Source organism: Pleurodeles waltl, chromosome 9 (genome assembly GCF_031143425.1).
Source record: "Pleurodeles waltl isolate 20211129_DDA chromosome 9, aPleWal1.hap1.20221129, whole genome shotgun sequence".
In the NCBI taxonomy this organism is placed as follows: Eukaryota; Metazoa; Chordata; class Amphibia; order Caudata; family Salamandridae; genus Pleurodeles; species Pleurodeles waltl.
In genome coordinates, this window is record NC_090448.1 from 935849769 (window position 1) to 935870768 (window position 21000).

Sequence of the window (21000 nt, forward strand, 5' to 3'; positions counted from 1 at the left end):
ATCTATGACTCAAGCACCTCTTCCACCCACTTCATGCTCGGCACATCTAAAAAGGTCTCTGGCAAGGTGCCTTCTTTGAGGGGTTTGTTGGGCATTGCAGCACCGGCCCAACAAGGCGCTAAGCCTGAGGATGAAGCACAACACCCAAATGTGTGTGTGTGAGAGCTCTTGCTCCTGATTAACAGGACTCTCAAGTTCCTGGTGCTCCCCTTTTTTCCTAACCTGCTCATCACTGTACCAGGTTTTGTGGTTCAACACTTTGGAACCAGGCAACAACAGGGAATGCATACTCTTGTGATACAGCTTATAAACTCACATCACCTAAAAAAAATGTTTTCCCGGAGACACTTGCAGGAAAGTTCATAATTTTATTAATGACATAGGTGTTTGGTTAGTTGCACATCATATTGTAAGTCTCACCAAAGTGGTGTAAAACACATGGTGTTGAGGTGGGCCATGCATGCCATCCTCCCATAAATTAATTAATAAATGCACCCATTGGGACTTCGACTACCCCACAGACATATAGAAAATAAGCAATATTGTTTTTTTCAATTTTACGTGCAGATCCGCTGTAATTTTTTTTAAAGTTGGCATTTTTTGGCCTGTTGGACCCCACCACCAGGCATAGTTATGTTATTTCTACCTGCCTCATAGTCTTTTTTTTCTAAAGTTTTTTGTTGGAATTGGAGACCGAGTCACAGGATGACTGCAAACACTTCCTGGTTGAAATCCTGGCAGCCAGTCGGATCTCACCGTGTGATCTGTGCTTAGGCTCCGTCCAGATATCTATATTTCTTTTTTCTTTGTTATCTTCCAAACTACTGAACGTATTTACACCAAATCACAAAAAGAGCTCTTTCTGGGCCAGTAGCTACCTTTCTGCAAAATTTAGTGTAATTCTGTTCAGCGGTTCAGGCTGTAATCATGTTAAAAATCCCTCTGGGAAATTAGATAGGGAAAATGTGTGTTGCACCCCCACCCCCCAATATGTCTCAGCCCCTGCTTCACGGATCACCCCAACATTTTCTAGACAGCAGCTAAAGCGACCAGGACACTACTTTTGAAAATTTTGTGAAGATTTGTCAAAAGGCTCCAAACTTATTAGCAAAACAATAAAAACTTTGTCTATGGGTATTAGGTCCTAACTATACCTACTGGCGACCTCCAGTAGGTAATATATACATATACATATACATATATATATATATATATATATATACTTATATGTGTGTGTGTGTGTGTATATATATATATATATATATATTTGTATATATTAGCTACTGGCAGTCACCAGTAGGCAGTTATAGTTTGGACCTACTTCCCATTTAAAAAGCGAAAAGCGTTTTTTGACTTGCCTATATCTTTGGCACCCTTTGACAAATCTTCACAAACATTTCCAGAAAAAGTGTGCCAAAGAATTTTGTTGTGCATGGGAAGTTTTGGGATGATCCGTCAAGCGGAGGCCGAGAAAAAGGGGGGGGTCATAAAAAGTGCATTTCTCGTGTTAATTCCCATAGGAGCTTTGAACTCAACTACAGCCCAAACCACTGGACGGAATTACACCAAATTTGGCAGAAATGTAGCTTTTGGTACACAGATCACACTTTTATCAATTTAGTAGTTTAAGAGAAATAAATAAAAAAACTGAATTTGTAAATGTAGAGGCGCAAAGGCTTTGCAAATTCTCCTGATCACTTGCAGCGATCTGATTGGCTGCTAACACTTTAACCAGGAGTTGTTGGCAGCTATTTTGAGACTCGGCTTCATCCGAGTCTGAAAAAAATAAAAATAAAAATGGGTCAGGGAATTGTTACCGTATCACCCTAGCTTTGGTGCAGGAGTCCGTCAGGAACCAACCCCTATGCATAAAACTATATTTTTCTTAATTTAAAGAAAAAATTGCAGCAGTTCTCCAAATTGTATTTTAAAAAAGCAAGTGCAGTCTGCAGCATTTGCTTTTAATATTGCCCCTAGGTGGCCCATGTCCTAGGGGCATTGCAAAAACATAGGAAGGGGGTGCATGAGCACCCCTCCTAAGGCTTGATAAAGCCCCAGGGACCATGACCTCCTTGGGGCACAAGTTATTAAATGAATGCAGGGGGGCTCAGGACCTGGGGATGCCACTTCGCCAGGGAAATGTACATTAATAAAAGCCGGTGGGTTGGGGGCGCAAGGCCCTGCCACAGCCCTGGGTACCATACCTCTCTCCTGGGGCAAATGTATTTTAATAGAAGCTGGAGGGGCTCACAGACTCCCCCTCCCCTGCAGTCCTGGGGACCGCCACCTCCCCAGGGCTACAATACCTTAATGTATGTTAACCATCGCGGACCCCCAGCCCTGGGGACCACCACCCCCTATAGCAATGCCTAAAATGTATGGGGGGGCACGTGGACCCCCACGCCCTGGGGACCGCCAGCACCCTGGGGCAGAAATAAAATATTGAAGTGGGTCTGCCTCAGAACCCCAGCACCGGGAACCACCACCCTGGGCTAAAATAAACACTGGAGGGGGGTCATGCGGCCCCCCCTCTTGGTGCCATAGATGGCCCTGGGGACCACCACCCCTCTGCCGGCTCCTGCTACCTCCCGAGGTGCCCAGCCTTGGTAGGAAGCTGTTTGCTTTTGCTTGGTGGGAGCTTACACCTTTGTATTTCGCATAGCACAAAAACCATCAGCTGGATTTTTATGAAATTTGGCAGCATTACATATTAGGGGGCACAGATGATTCTGTTGGGATTCTGCAGGTTAAATAGAGTAAATACATGTTAAATTGCAAGGTTTTTCAACATAGTGGTATCTTGTAGCACAATACTACTAAAGGTAGCAAGGACGCCCAGAAAATAAACTGGACTACATATGACTGCATAACAAACTGAAAGACCCATTTATGGTAAAATGCTAATAGAAGCCCAAATAAAAAACCATCACAAATAGAATACATCTTAATCGACATACGTTTTCTTTACATGCTCTCTGGCTTACAAAAAAAGTGTCCCAACAAGCCAAACAAAAAACATATTTCTTAGGCACCCCTGTGCAACAAAATGAAAAATTGCCCTAGCAGTGAAACACTAGGAAAAAAATCATCTTAATTTGTATAACAATACACAATGATTGCCTTTCATTCACTTTGACCTTCATATGTACCACAATCCTACTAAAAGTAGCAATGAAGACCAAAGATTAAACTAAACTGCATGTAAAGTTTCAGATTTACTACATGAACATCTGAAAGACTCATTCATGGTCACATACTAATGGAAACCAATAAGCAAATACATAACAAACAGAATACATCTTAATCTTCTTTGTATGCTCTCTGGCTCACAAAATAAAACTGTGCCCAGCGTGACAAACAAAAACACCTTTCTTATGTACTCCTGTGCAGCAAAATAGGAAAGTGACCTAGCATTGCGTTACACAAACTACTAAATGGAGGACATGATAATTAGCCATTAGGGAAACATTTTTAAAAAAAAGTTTTATAACAATAATGATTGCATTTCATTCACTTTGGCTTCATATGCAACACAATCCTACTAAAAGTAGCAGGGAAGCCCAATAAACAAGACTGCATATGTAACATTTCAGAATTACTACATAAACAACTGAAAGATGCATTTATGGTCACGTGGTTTTGTAAACCAATAAACAAATACATAACAAATACAATAGATAAAAAGAGAGTAATCACATTAAACTGATTGCCACTCTGTTGTTATAGGTAGTATTTCCAAAGATAGGGATTCCTCGCATATTTGCTCCCTTATAACATTACACTCGTTTGATGAAGCACCATAAAACTTTCCAGACCTACACCATTTTCTACATTTTGACATGATGTACATTTTTGTGGTGAATCTTTAAGATAAAAGGGGTTTCCAAAATGCATTTTTCTACCAATGCATTTTCCACAGACCATTGTGTTTGACATAACGCGAAAATGGCTAAATGGATTTACATGAAATTTGGCAGGATTATACATTATGGTGTATAGATGATGCTATTTGGTTACTGCAATTAAGTAGGGTAAGTATTTTTTAAGTTGTATGACGTTTAAACTCAGTGACATGTCACTGCAGTACTTTTGCAGAATTTCACTACATTTTGTGAAGCTACCACTCTATATGACTGTAAACTTATTTAATTAAAAAATATAGCCGTACCTATTACCATTTTAATAAAACATTATTAGGTAAAAACCAACTACTTACCTATATTTAAGGTCCTCACACTGAACACAACACAGCCAAAGTGTTGTAAAAACAATATGGCTGCCTTCTCGTTCTCAAAAAACAGACATTACCCAATTATATAATGGATTGTCATTGCCATGTACTATGGTATACTGCAAAGTTATCATGATATACAGTGACCCAAAATATAACTAAGGCCTAGCTGTATTTCTGGATTGAGGTACCCTTGCGGCAATCATGGTGCCGCATGGGCCATGCAGTACCCAAGTTATATTCACAAAGGAATGCAAGGCCACTCTGAGTGGCCCTTCTTTGATTGGTAAAGCTGGAGAAATACAAGGCAGCGCGATTTGCTGTTTTGTGTTACTCGGTACACCATAATCAACATTGCTACTAAATTTAACATAAATCCATGCCATGCCACTGTAGCCACTCCACTGTATGCTGCTCAGCTGTACGTCAGTCCACGCTACACCTCCCCACTGTTCGAGTCTTCATTCTACGCTGTTGCCCTGTACACAATGCCACTGTACACCACTCCAGTCTACCTTCCTCCACTGGACACTACTCTACTATATGCTATTCCACTCTCCACTATTCTACCATATGCTACTCCACTCTATTCTATTCCACTGTATGCCCCTCCACTCTACGATGTTCCACTGATGCTATTCCACTGTGTGCCACTCCACTGTACGCTGTTCCAATTTATGCCACTCCGCATATGGCACTCCATTCTACACCACTTCATTCTGCGCTATTCGATTGGACCCCACTCCAAGGTACGTCACTTCACTGTATGTTATTACAGTCTACCCCATGCCACTGTATGCCACTCCAGTCTACACTACTCCATTATGCGCCACTCAACTGTACACTACTCCACTATATACTATTACATTCTATGCCACTCCACTGTACAACACTCTGCTCTTTGTCACTCTATTCTCTGCTATTACTACTGTACACAATTCCACTCTATATCAGTCCACTCTACGCTATTGCACTGTATGAAATTCCACTCTAGGTCTCTTCAGTGTACGCCACTTTGCTATAGGCTACTCCAGTATATGCTATTCCACTTCACTGCATGCTACTCCACTGTATTCTATTTCAGTCTACGCTACTCCAGTGTATGCCACTCTACTCTACTCCATTCTATGCTATTGCATTGGATACCACTCCATTGTGTGTCACTCCACTGTCTAGTGTGGCGTTCTTTCCTATTCCAATGTATGCCACTCCAGTCTACACCACTTCACTGTATGCCATAGTACTGTACGCTACTCCACTATACACTGTTCCACTGTATGGAACTGCACTATACGCTACTCCACTCTATGGCAATCCAGTGTACACCACTCCACCCTACACCACTCCATTCCTTGCTAGTCCATTGAATGCCACTCCACTCCACACCACTCAGTGCCATTGTACTCTATAACACAATCTGCCAATCCACTGTACCACACTTTACAACACTGTACTGTACACCACTGCACTCTACAAAAAATCAGCTAGAGTGTATGCAACTCTGCTATACTGTAGACTAAATCACTAAGACTGTACTTCACCCCACTATACTCTACTGTACAACACCATACTACAGTTTATGACACTTTACTTGACTGTATGCTATGCCACTCCACTCTACTGCACGCCATGCCACTATAATCTGATACTTTACTCCACTCTATGACACTTTACTTCACTCCACACTACCCCACTTCAGTGTACTCCACTATACTCCATTCTACTACACTTTATCCCACTCTACTTCACTGTACTGTACCCACTTTATGTCGCTCCACTGTCCGACACTCCAGTCCTCTGAATGCAACTCCACTCTACAACACTGTACTACACTCTATGCCACTCTACTCCACTCTACGCCCATCTACGCTGCACCACTGTACTACACTGTATGACACTCAATGACACCCCACTCAACTTCTCTCTACAACATGCCACTCCACTGTTTGACGCAGCACTCTACTCTACGACACTCTTCTCCACTGCACCTACAATACTACACTTGACGATACTCCACCCCATTAAACTGTACATCACCCTACTCCACTCTTAAACGCTCTACTCCACTCTCTGACAGTCTACAACACACTGCTCTACTGTTCGACAGGCTATTCCACGGTACAACTCTCTTTTCTAGTCCACAATACTTGACTCCACTGTATGAGACACAATGCCACTACAGTATATAGCACTTTACTACACTGTATAATACGCTTCCAAACTCTAATTCACTCGATTCCAATCTACAATACTCCAGTCTATGACAACATATTTTACAACACTCTCCTTCACTCTACTGTACGACACTCCACATAACAACCCTCTATTTGCGACACTGGGCTCCAGGATTTGAAATACATTTTTATTGAACATTTTAAAAAATCATTGAAATTCAATGAAAAAATCAAGGGTTAAAGCTGTTATACTTAGGAAAATGTATTTTCCCTAAACAAACCAAGTTTAAACTACACAAACTTTAAAAACGTTCATTTACAATTTATCCACCGCCTTCAAATTATTATGAGTAGCAGACATTGTTACACACTCTTTTCAGCTCACTAACTAGACTGCATTAACTATAACTGGTCACTCGACCATGAACCTGTGTTCTCACAAATAATGTTATTACTCTGTACAGTACTACACTGTACAATACTATCCATTACTACTGCACTCAATAACACTGAACACTGAACTCCACTCTATACCACTACACTCTACAACACTCTGTTATAGTCTATGCCACTCCATGACACTCCACTCCACCACATGAAATTATTTTTGTTGGCGTTAGGACTCTGTGCGCTTTACCACTGCAAACTAGAGTTAAGGAGCTTATGCCCTCTCCCTAAAATATGATAAAATTTGCTTACACCTAATTGGCCCATTTATTTTACTTATAAGTCTATAGTATTTTTTACTGCATGTGACCAGGGCTTGTAAAGTAAATGCTACAGTCAGAGAGAGAAAAAATAGATTAAAATTGGCACAAGAACCTCAGAAACCTAAGATTTATTGATCCTTGAGGGTCTTGGTCAAGGTTAAAAACTACTAGGGAGTAGGATGGAGATAATGTTCCACCACTCAACCAAAATATATAGGTGTGAAAGAGGAAACTTTCTTCAGTCACTAGTTTTTTTCTTTCTTTGTCTGTAGGTCTAAATGTATTCCTACATCTCTTTGATCACAGCACGCACTACCAATTAGGATCTCCGGCAAAGAGCCCCCTTGAGGGGCCCATCAGATATTGCAGCGCCAGTCTGACGAGGAGCATGCCCTATGATGAAGCATGACATCCAATGGATGTGTGAGGGCTTTTGCTTCTGTTTTGTGAAGTGCCTAGTGGATTTATGTTCTTTTCTGTGGAACAGTGTACCTTTTTGATTTGTATGATAAATTGGGAGACTGTACACTGGACCAATAAACCTTCCGGTCCCTCTTATGGTTAGACACAAGGAACAGAGGCCTCGCCACCGACGCTGCACCAGCTCTCCCTGCAACCGGATGGCACCAATGCTTCGCCTACCCTGCCTCACAGTACGGAACCAATGCCTCACCTCCCTGGACGCGGTAAGGGACTGATGCCACCCCAGCAACACTTCACCTCCACGACTCTGTGCGATGTCTTTGTTTCTTTGTTTCCAAAGGTACTGTGCCTGGGGAGGCCGTGCAACTCCGTGACTGGTGCCTGTGGTGTTGGATTATAGGGATCAACTCCGTCAATTACGCCGTGGTAGCCCTCTGCCAACTAGAGACCCAATTTTTAACACAGATCTTTTACGTGACCTCAGTATTGTCAATTTAAGGGCAATAAATGTTTAAAATTAACTAAATTGGTGTGGTGATTCATGACCAGATAGGTCATGATGTGTTTAAATTATTCACTCATTATTACATATTTTGATTGTTTGATGGCTATTGATTCTCATCGTTTAATTGTATGATCTCATACTCCTGTCTGAGTCAAAAGATTCAAGTCGACCTCTGAGAGTAGTAGATGTCACAGCCCTTTTACCTGTCACTTTATCATAATAGTATAAAATAATTTATAGTCACACGCCCACAATCACAACCTCTTTTTCTTGGAAACTATGCTTATCCAGTCTAGCAGTACCTTATCTCGTCTAGCCTCTCTGTTGCTACCACCAACCGTTGCATGACTCGCATAGCTACCACTAATGATGACATCTAAGGCCTATTAATATAATCTTCCACAAAGAAACTAGCATAACTGCTTGGAATGGTTTCCTGGAGGACACATGGATAACCACAATAACCAACAATAACAGCCAGCCTATGATTAACCTTGGGTTCCTGAGTCATGTGCTACTTGGTGTTAAGTACTTCAGGGCCCCGTGAGGGATAGTAAACGCTGCATAAATACATTTATAAAACAGCACAATACATATTTTGTAGTTCAAAGACAGTTGCATGTTTTATACGTTTTATACCTGTGCCAGATACTTCTGTTCGTCGGTACATATTCTCTTAAATTCCCTTTAAAACATTGTTATTAGTAATTACCTGAAACCCCACTAAAATATTCTTAACTCTATAAACTCCTCCATGGTCAGGGCAATGGCTGTCATGATGGAGAAGCTGAGGATGTCTGTGAGTTTGCTGTTGATGGTGTTGTTGCTTTTGTAAAACTTGTGGTGGGGGCTCCGAAGTGGATGGATCTCATGATGGTGGTGGTAGTTTGTGTGGTGAGAAGTCTTCAGCTGTGCAGAGTGGTGACCGTTGGGGGGGCGTTGTGGTTGAGTAAGCTGATGGTGTTGGCTACTGTTGGCTGGGGTGCAAAGTGACTGTATATAGTGGATATTTTGTGGTGGAAGTAGTTGGCCAGGGAATCGCTGAGTTCTTCCATAGGTGAGATGTTTTTTTCTGCTGCTGGTGGGTTGGAGAATTCTTTGATGATCTTAAACAGTTTTTTACTTCTGTTGGTGCTGAATTGGATCCTGGTCAATAGATCTAGCTTCTTTGCTTCTTTTAGGCTGTTATGGTAATGGCTGAGTGAGAGTTTGAAGGTGGTTATGTCGCTGGGAGCTCTGGTGGTACGCCAGCATCTCTCAAGTTGCTTGCATTTGCTCTTCTGTAAATAGAGCTCTGTGGTGTACCACTTTGCTTGTTTGTGTATAATCATTTTGCAAGGCGCTAGTTTATCAGCACAGATGGTAATTCAGGAGTTTAAGTTTTTGACAGCAGTGTTGACCTCTGAGGTGACTTTAAGAGAATATCAACTGAGGGCAGTCCATTGGTTAAAAAAGACCTTACACCAGCTCCACTGGGTGGTCTGAGGGTGAGAGGGGGGACGACTGGGAGTGGTGGCAAAGGTGAAATGAACAATGGACTGGTCCAACCAGGTGATGTCCGATGTGTGGCTGTATTTAATGTTGTTGCTGGAGGTAAATATGGCTTCACATGTGTGTCCTGCGGAGTGCATGGCATTCATGACTGATTGAGCTTGATGAGGTTCATAACATCTATTAGGTTTTTGGTGTTTGTGTCATTGAAGTCCTCTAGGTGGAAGTTTAGGTCTCTGAGAAAGATGTGGTGTTTGGTGTCGATGGCAGTGGAGGCAATGAGTCCAGGGATGGTGTTGCAGAAACTGGGATGAGGTCCAGGAGGCCTGTAGGCAAGGGTGCCTTTGAGGGTGGTGTTGGTTTCTATGCCTATCTGAAAGTTGAGCTATGTGTCATGTCCATGAGGGTGGTGCAATTGAGTGTTTCTTTGTAAATTATGGTGATGCTGCCTCCTGGTTTGTTGGGCTGTTTGAAGTGCTTAATTTTGTAGCCGTTCGGAATGGCTGTGGCAATATTGGGTGTGGAGTGGATGGTGAGCCAAGTTTCGGTGAGGAAAGCGATGTCCAGCTCAAGGGAGTGTATGGTGTCCAATACCTCAGTTGGGTGCTTGCAGAGGGATCGTAGGTTGAGTAGTATACATTTTAGAAGAGGGTGTTCTAGAGTGGTCGTGCTGTTGGGTTGAGGTGAGTCATCATATTGGTAGCGGCGACAGGAGAATGGGCCTGAGGTGTTTCCAGGAGAATGTGGCAGCAGGACCTGGTGGAGGGGCAGTGTAGGACGAGGAGTTCTGTTTGTGAGTAGCAGCGGATGTCTGTAGATCCAGGGTCCCTGGCTCTGGGCGTGGTCCAGACGCAGACCGGTTTGCCTTTGGCTCGCTGATGGAGAGGCCTGCAGAAGTAGTCCTTGGAGGTGGATGGGTCAGTAAGTGAGGCGGGAGGGCTGAGGACAGGAAGCCAAGGTGGGGGTCGTAATGGGGGAGAGGGCCATGGAGGCTGTAAATGGCATACGCTTAGACTTTTTTCTGGTTTTATAAAACAAAATAATACACAAACATTCATATATCAGACTCAGCAGAGCGCAAATTGAAAAATGGGTATTTAAATTATAGTGTCACCCTTCTCCATAGAAAATAATAACATTCAAGTGGGAAAACCTGTATGTCTTTATACATTTCACGTGAAAAAGACATGCAAGGGGTTCAACAGCAAAGAGAAAGAGGGAATTTTATTACAGTGCCTCTATTTGTTGTAATTCTTAGTGTAGATTTTAGCACTTGGGCTAAAGTAAAATTATTGTATCTATGAAAGGAAACCAGAAAGGTCCACTCATCATCATCAGTTTACTTTATTCGGTACAGAAAAGACCATAAAAGACATCCAATAAATAAAACATACAAGTTTCTTAATCATAAAATTACTAAAAACTTTATTAATACATATTTCGAATTCCATAAGATGCATATATAAAATTTAACACGGCCTGAATTATTTCCACATTTCCCAGGTTATGTATGTATAAATAAGCAAGCTGACTAGTTCTGATACTTTTAGATAAAAATAATGGACGTAAAAACCTTTTTCTCGGAAAACAACATAAAGAGTGCAAAAGAGCATAAAGTGCAGTGTACTCTGGAGTGTCTTTCCGTCACAGCAGCATGGAGGAAGGTTCTTGAACCAAGTTCCACGTACTGGAAAGGCTACCAAATAGTGTAATGTATTTAAGCGTAACCTTGTAAGTAGGAACCTTTGTCGCTCAAGACTAGTGGTAATCAGATATAGCTTTGGATGCAGTTGCTGTATCCAATTTCCTGCCAGTGTTCTATTTGTGCCCGGGGTTAACTCCATGTCAAAGCTTTTCTGCCAATATATATCTTTTACCTTTTTAATGTCCCGTTTTGTTAAAATTTCCGGTTTGTGGAAAAATTCTCCTAGTCCTAAAGATAGTAGGGAGAAGCAAACATATCTAAGCCAAGGTATATCCAAAGATCATGATAAAAGGAGACAATCCAGTATCACCTTTCTAGATAAAGAGGCTTCTGGCTTAGTACAAATTTTTAACCATAATAATACGGGTTGAAGCTTTATATAACTAGATATGCATCTCAAACCTACTTCTTCATGACAGAACATTACTGATGTTGATTGGGGGACTGCTAGTAGCCTTCTTAAAAAATTATTTTCTACAATCTGGAGGCTCGAACATTCTTCATATCCCCAACCCCCAGGCTACAAATGTCGCGATAGAAAGACATTAGGTGGAAAAAGCAGTCATCATTTCTTTAACAGGTTTGTGTCGCAGTCTTTTCGCAAACCTAAAAACTGCTTTCTTTGGCTTTTTTAAATTGTATTGAACGTATATTTACAAAAAAATTCCAGTTAAAATCTACATCAATGGGGACCCCCAAATACGTAAAGTGTGGGACCTTGAGTATCTCATGCCCATCTAAAGCAACTTTTTTGGTTTTTGCATGCTTGGGCCCGGTCTTCATCACAAATGACTTAGATCTATTAATTTTAAGTCCGAGATTCCCCATAAATGTATTAAAAGCATTCAATAAGATCTGGAGGCCATTTGCTGTCCTTGAAATAAGTACAGCGTTGTCCGCATACAGTAATACAGGAATTGGGGAATTGTTAATAACTGGAGAGTCCTCTGATTCACAGAGAAATTTCTCTAACCCCTTTATGTATAAAAGAAAAAGAAAAGAGGCCAGCACTCAGCCCTGTCTGACCCCCTTTAATGAGGAAAACTTCTCTGTTAAACCGCCCTCCCGGGAATAGCGAACTCGAGCCACTGTGCAAGCGTGGAGTCTACTGAGTAAAATGATTATATCTTTGTCCACACCCATATTCAACATGACCATCCACAGTTTCTCTCTGTTAACTGTGTCAAATGTGCAGGACAGATCCATAAATGCTAGGTGTATGCACTCCCTTTTACCTTTGATATATTTTTGTACTATAAGGGTCAAATTGAGAGTTTGTTCTACTGTGCCCACACCGGGCTGAAAGCCAAATTGGACTTCTGAGAGAGAATGAGATTCAATCGCCCAGTTTTCCAACTTATTCAGGATCACTCAGCCTAAAATTTTAACCGAGCTGTCCAATAAAGAAATTGGTCGAGAGCATTAATGATCTGCCCTGTCTCCCTTCTTAAAAATTGGGACGATAATCGCCTCTCTCCAGGTATCTACTAATGGGCCTGTCACAACAGATCTCAAGACATTGGTGAGTAATGGCCCCCACAAATCTGGAAGCACTTTATATAACTCAGCAAGGATTTTATCTGGGCCAGGAGCTTTCTCAGGGGGGCAATCTTGAATAGCGTGTATTACATCGTCTACGCTTATGGCATTGCTGATGGCCACACTAGGCTGATCGTTCCCTCTTATCTTCAAACAATTTGTCTTTTCTAGTTGAGCATTAGTCTCTGTTGAATTTTTTTGTTGTAAAATAGTCCACCCAAATTTGGGCTGGAATGACAGTGTCCATAGACGTCTCATGCTTGTCATTCAACAGTGGAGAATTGACCACACGCCAGAACACAGTTGTATCTTTGGTTTTGCTTGCTTCCATCAATTCCTCCCAGGCAGACTCACTTAATTCAGCTTTCCTCTTGGCAAGTACTTCTTTATAGTTTTTCCTAGCAACTTTAACTGCTTGTCGATCTTGAGGAGATACGTTAGTTATTTTCTTTAAGTTATGTAAGGATAGAGTACATGCGTGGTTAAACCATCTCGGGCCATATGCTTTATTAATGCCAGAGGACTGTAATTCCTCAGCCATATACTTCATTAAAGAGGAGAATGCACAGACAATTTCATGAGGAGACTTATCTTCACCCAAGGTTGTCATGACGTCTGATCATTTATTCAACATTAGATTTTTTAAAAAGCTGTTGCTATCTATTGTTCCCCTTTTGATTGTGAGGCCTTTTTGGTCTGAAAACTTCAAATCGGGGTGTTGTTTCTCTCTTCTCGAATCACTCTTCAAGTCCAGACATATTTCAATAGATAAAGGGTTATGATCGCTAATACAGGTTGGAGTCACCCTAAACTGCCCAACAAGAGAGGATAGTTCTCTAGCGTAGATGATAGTAGTCAATAGTAGTGTGAGCATCTCCTCTTATAAACGCTGGTACCCCTCTGAAATCTGGTATAGGGAAGAGTAGAGAATTAGCTGTTATCAGAGAGTTGAGAACGTTCCCATATGGAGAGTGTTTAAAATGCTGAATGGGACTATCATTTTCATCCAAAAGTCCACAACAATCCAAATACTCTATCTCACACAGATGAACATTAAAGTCACCAACCCAAATTATTCTTAGGTCCTTTTTACTAATATTTGTTGCCTTATATATTGTCGTCTCCAAGCTACCAACCAAGCTAGTGTCTGAGTTATCAAAGGTGTTATTATAATAATAATCAGTAGTATATCAAATGGCTCTGCTAATTTAAAAAATAAAGCCAAAAAGAAAGGGGATGTGCCCACCACACGCGCGTCCACCCCCCTAGTCTTTACTGATACAAAAGTGTCCGGAACCAAAGAACATAACTTTTTTATGTCCCTGAGTTGATCCTCAATCTGGGAAAGACAATTATTAGAGAGGTCCAAGATCTTTCTGTCTTTTGTCTGTTTTCCTGTAATTTCTTTTAATGGGTTAGGTAAAAGTTTCCCCTTTTTTCTTCTCTTTTCCTGCTGAGTCCTTTTCGAACTCATAACTATTTATGGGAGACCGGACTTAATCTGGGGAAAGTACTACAGTGTGGGGGGGAATTACTTGCCTACTCAATAGAGTGGAAAGAATGTATTACATCCCCTGGAACAAATATGGATAGAATCTATATTTAGATTTGTAATAATGTGCTGGAGCACTTTTCAGAGTGGTGGTGCTCCCATTAATACTATTACAATGAAGTCATTGGGATTGTTAAAAATACAAGCGTAAAAACTGTAGCAAATATGCCACACCCTTTCAGCAGGAGAGTGGTAAAGGTGTGGTATGTAGCTGGGGGTGCATTTTGGAGCACTGGTGAGGTAGTGCGCTCTCATTTACAGACATCACATTTTCCATTATAATGGACACTAAATCAGCATAAGTAAAACGATAATTTGTGGAAATTCAGGTTTCAGAGACTTTTATCATTTGTGAAACCCCAAGTAAAGTGGCTTGATATTTTTTGACCCTACTAAAATCTTGGTTCCATCACACTTTAGAATTACAAACAAGTGCTTCATTTGTGCTTTCCTAATTGATGCTCTAATTTGAAATATGTGTATAGTTTATTTGCTCATATTTAAACGTTGTGTGTTTGAAAGCAACTGACATCATAAATCCTTTCCATTTGTTTCCTGTACCCGAGAAGGATTGTCACCTAAATCACTTTTACAAAATCCTCTTACTTTGCAGTCAGAAAAATAAAAGTACACTCAAGTTTGCGATTAAGCAGCAATTTGTCAGCAGACCTAGCCTGACACTGGACCTTTGTTTTAAAACCCACAGCAAATGAGACAAGATAAACCAAAATGTAAAGGCACATTTACTGCTCATTCACCTTCTGAACTCAGGCATGATTATTATTTGGGGATGCTGCAGTCCCCCTACCTTCAGCTCCTATGAAACAAAGTGGTTTTTTCAGGTGAGATGAAGTGAGGCATGCAAGCCATCAGTCTAGGAGCAATCAATTTTGATTTAACTTCATTATCTGCAATAAAAGAGGTCTATTGGAGGAAAGTGAAAGGCAAGTTGTTAGCACCTCACCAGTAGTAGTTGTGAGAGAACCAGAAGCCAGCTTCACTTTGTTACAGTTCTATAACTGGTGTATTATTAAATTGGCTTAATTTAGTCTATTTTAATTTTTTGCCATTCCCCTTTAGTGCGACAAATTGAAAAAATATTTTATGGAGTCCCCAAATGTGGAGCAAAATACTGTTCCTGGGGTTTTTATGATTATTTCAGATTATTTAATTATTCTGACATTAATCTTGTGAAATTAATATAACTGCCATTCATACTTACATCTTATTTTTTAGCATTGTAGCTGTCGTGAGTGTGCTGCCTCTCCAATATAGTCAGTGGAGTTTACTTCTAATTTTAGACTGGGTCGTGGTCTCTTCTAGGCTGGTACTAGCTCTATCAGTGGAGCGCTCTTCTTAACAAGAAACAACATTGGAATTGGATACTTACAATAGTCGAAGTGGGTGAGAACATTTGGGAACCGCAATCTTAAGTTTTCCTAGCTTTGCAGTAACTTTTCCCTGTCAAAAATATTGTGATGTCAATAATATCGAGGGACAGAATATTACAGTTAAAAATATATATTTTTGAAATGTTTAAAATTGATGTAACATAGTTGTAACTAATGTTTTAATTAGTTTGGTATATTTTATTACTTTTCTTTATAAATTATTGTGTCATTAATTATGTGTAAATATTTTCTAGCATAGTTTGTTATTTTTGCATTGGTAGTATATGTAAAGATTTTCAATTTTATTTTAGTGTATGTATTTATTGGAGGAAGGTTTGTTTGGCAATGGGGAATAGGATCAGAAGTTTTTTAAATATTTATATGGTAATTGTTTTTATAAATACTGTTTTTATTTCATAAAATGTATTTTGTCAAATTGAATATTACATTATGTACATTATGTATTAAATTATTTAATTGATCATTTAAACTTAATTGCTTAATTAGATTATTGATTATGTAAATTATTTGACTGTTTTAAATAATGTTTATATACATTATGTGTATTGTGTTTTCATATTTTCATTTTAGAATTATTTTTATAATTGTATTTATATTTGAATTGTACATAATTTTTTCTAGGATTGCTTATATGTGTTTTTGTGGGTGTTGGGTTTTTAGGGTAGGAGCGTGTAAAGTATTTTAAATATACCTATGGGCGGCACCGCAAGCAGAGGAAGCTGCAATACTTTCACAAGGAAACAATAATAAACTGAGTAAATGATAATAAACTGAATTTATTATTGTTTCCTTGTAAAGGGGCGGGCCATCGGGGGTGACGAGCAGTGAGGGTGAGTGCACAGCACTCCCCTTCAGAGCACATGTGTTTGGCCGGCCATCTCAGGCCGGCCAAACACACATACACAGTAGGCTTTCTCCAGCCCAGCAACACAGTTTCTGAGCTGGATAGAGCCTGCACAGGCTCCCATTCTGAGTGCCTGTGCCTGCACTCAAGGACGGAGGAGCAGATGGAGCGGTGCGGCGGCAAGCAAGGCAAGTGTTTATTTATTTTATATTTCATTTTTATCCTCCCACCTGCGCGCCGCCCCTCCCCTTCTGCACACTTCGAGTTGCGACTGAATATACCTATATTTTTTAGTGTTTGAATTAGTAAATACTTTTCAATAGTATTTTATTTATAATTGTATTTTGATGTTGTGATCTCAACTTTTAATTGTATATTTAATATATAATGTTAAAAACACATTTCAATATTTATTTAACTATATTTTATATTTTTTTATCCATATGTATTTTGTTTTGTTGTTTAACTTAGTAGTAGGAAGAGTAAATCTAACCCTTCCAAGGTCCAACACTTTCACCAGTATTGCTTTCATTGCAGTGTGAATAGTAGACTAAACCTCTCCAGAGTCCAGCACTTTCTCTACTGCTGCTCAGATTGGAGTGACAGTACTAAATTTGACCCTTAAGTGGCAACACTAAATTTGACCCCTGACATTGGATTAGGATAAGTAAAGCTGACTCCTTCTGTTTTAATCTTAAACGTTATTTTTGCTAACTTTGAATATTTGTTTCATTTTTCATATTTATTATTAGTCTTTTTATTTTACTATTCATGTTTATTATTATTTCCTTGTAATTTTTATTATGTTTTTATTTTTTTAAATTATACTGTTTTATTGTATGTTTTCAAATGATAAAATGTATTTATATTTTTTCTATATCATATGTAAATTTTAAATCTATTTTTCTATGTTAATGTATTTTTTAAATTACTAACTGATGATATTTTGGTCCACTATATCTCTGTACATGTCTGTCTTTAACTTTACAGAAGAAGTGTGTTACGATGAATTTTGTGGCTTCTGTATTTTTTGGCAATATATTTAGCAGTTGCTTTGAGGTGATGATATTATGTCATTGAAGTAAGCCCTTCCCTGCTGAGGCTGCGGGGTAAGGAAGTTGTCCAGTACTAATAGCACAAAGGAGCACATAGGCTGCTAAAGGCTAAACATGAAACTGTTTCATCCAGTATCAATTTACAGATTTTTGGGGCCGTGGGCAAAGCCTATTTGGAGGCCCCATTCTGAGGCTCCGTTCACAACGATTTTAAATTGTATTGCCAGTTTTCATCTTATTCAAGCCAGCCAAATGCCAAACAATATTGAAATACATGTTACACTTTCAGGATCAGGTTCACTCAAAAACAACTGAAATCTCAAGCTGCCTAGCACCTACCAGCCAAATAGCCATAATTTAAAGCTTGAACAAGCTTGAACAAGCAAGATCCAAGCCATTTCATTTTGAGCTTCAATCTAGGCTTTTGTTCTCAAACTATGGGGCATATTTATAAAACGTGGTGCTGCGCCTAGTGCAGCGCCACGTTTCTTGTGCCCCTTAGCACCCCCCTAACGCCACCATGTGTGTGCTGTATTTTATATACGGCACACCATGGAGGTAGTTAGGGAACAAGCATCAAGTTTTATGATGCTAGTTTTCTGCTTTGCAGGATTAGCATAAAAAATGTTGGTGCTAAACCTGCAAAGCACCCAGAAGCCCATTGTAACCAATGGGAGCCTCCTTTTAATGCCTGCTCAGAGCAGGCGTTAAAAGTGCTGAGAAATTACAAAAATAAATCTCTTAGATGTCTTTGTGTCATTTTTTGCCCCCCCCCTAACGAGAGAAGGCTTTCTTTTGCATACATTATGCGTGGCACAGGCATAATGTAGCGCAAAGGGTTACATGGTGCAGCTTTTTTGCCATCTAACGCCACCTTAGCATAAACAAAATGACTCTTATGTGTCGTAAGAATGGCGCTAGGCCCTCTTAAATCTGGGTCTATAATCTGTCATTTTGCGTGTAACCAGCATGTTCCTCCTTGTTGCAACATGAGGTCAAAGCACTGCTCTTAGGAGTTTCACTATACCATTGTAAAGTGAGAAAGCAAAGGTTACCAGAAAGAAAGATACAGTGAGATAGAATGTGGATGAGGCAGGTAGAGAAAAAGAGGTAGTGAAATAGGAAAGGTTGTACAATGAGGCAGAGGGGTAGTAAGAGAAAATGAGAAGTAAATGTAGAGAGAGGGTATGGGTGAGGTACAAAGAGGAGTCAGGTAGAGAAAGACTTAAGGTAGAAAGAGAGATGAGTTTGAAGGGGGAAGAGGCAGACAAAAGCAGACAGAGAGGTCAGGTATGTTGAGAGGTACTAGGTAGAGAAAGTTGTAAGGTGGACAGAGGCAGTATGAGAAATTAATTATATAAGAACATGTCAGGTAAGGAGATTAGTACGGCAGAAAGAGGGGTGAAAGATTTAGAGAGAAATATCTTGTAGAGAGAAAAGTAGTGATGCAGGGCTTATGAAATGTACTGAATTTGATATAGAAGTAGAAGTGGTGAGGTAGAGAGAGTTTGTTGAAAGAGGACAAAGAGCTGAGTTATGAAGATGTATAAAGAGAAATGAGAGGTAGAGGGGATAGCTGAAGTACAAAAGGAGGTATGGAGAGTAATTATATAAATGTGGAGAAAAAGAAAAAGAGGAAGTGAAAGAGGTAGCAAGAAAGGAACCAGGTAGTGGTAGAAGTGAGGTAGCGGTAGCAGAGATATAAAGAGAGAGTTGGTGGAGGGTTGGTGGGAAGGTAAAGTGCCAAACCAAGGGTGAGGCAAGTTGAGAATTTAGGTATTGAGTTTAGGTAGGGAGGAAATTAGAGCTGTGGGGTAGAAAGAGATGAGGTAGTGAGTGAGATGTGAGTGAAAAGAAGATGAGAGTGGTGAGGCAGGGAGATGAGTGAGGAAGAGGTGAAGCACAGAAACTTCAGGTAGAGAGAGTGGGTAGGTACAGAGATACACAGAGAAAGGTAGAGGTGGAAAGGGGTAGATAGGAAAAAAAAAGATGGACAGAATGGTGGGATTTATTGAATGGTGAGGAGGAAAGAGATGAGAAACAACACAATAATAGCTGTGAAAGAGAGGTGAAGAAGGGAAATGTGAGGTAGACAGAGGAGAGGGAGAGGCACAGTAGACATAGACAGAAGGAGGTGAGATGAAGAATAAGTTACAGGAAGGTAGATAATTCTAGAAAGAGGAGTGAGGTCAGAGAGGGAAATAGATAACAGAGAAAGATAGGTGAGAAGAGAATGAGTGGTAGTAAAGAAGAGAGTTCTGAAGTAGAGCCAGATACAGATAGGTAAAGAGAAACAGAGAGACAGATTTAGAGTTTGGCAGATGGTAGTCCGTCCATAAGGGTGATGGAGGACATTACATCTGTCACACTGATGGGCTACTATCTGCTAAATTGAGAAATTACTGGTGGCTCAGCTGCATTCTCTGTACCTTGACAGGAGCTGTCACCATGGCAATTACTGTCAAGGCACAAAAGATTTTGGTGCACAGTCACCGTTGGTTTTGATGGCTACCCACAAAACCTTTTCATACTTTTTGTATTTTAAAAACAAATTCCCAAAGTTGTTTTTTATTGTACCTCATGCCCACGTCTTACTTAGAAGTGATTGAAGTAAAAAAAGGACCTCACATGGTTCACCCTAAATAGGGCAAGTGGTGTAACACCCTTGCTCTGATAGTCTGTTGTGTCACCTTTGAGACAGAGTACCCAATCGTCAAACTCTTTAAATTACTCCAGAGTCTGCATTTAAAAAGTGTTTTGTGCATGGCCTCCCCCAAATCATAAGATTGCTATTACCTAAACCTGAAACTCCATTTGACGTGAGAATAGTTTCCATGGTTGTTGTGCACGTTGTTTCAGAACTAACCATGACTTACAACTTTCAGAGGTTTGTTTGGTTTTAATTTATAACCATAACTGTGATGTGACTGTTGTTTTCAAAGTAAATTTCAGAGCTCGTTTTAAACAAAATGTATTACAACCAACACTAACCATAACTTCACTTTAATCTTGCTTTTTCAGTGCATTTCTGTTTTATTACATACTTCATCCAACTTTTATAAAAGCATACCATAATCATTGGCATGTGGCGTTTGGCAGTGAACAGCAGGAGTTGGTTAATGGGCGTGGACTGGCCCTGCACACAACCCCACTATTGGTGTGTATCCTCACTGTCCAATGTTTTATTTGGGAAGCTCCAATGGGGGGGTTGCAAACCATTAGAAGCTCAGGGATGTGTGTTGGACACCTCTCAGGCTTTTGGACCTGGTTTCTGGTTGTTTGTGGAGCAAGAACAGCTCCATAAAGGACCCAAAAGCCCTTACCATGCGGTTCATGGACTCAAAGACAGGGTTTGTTGA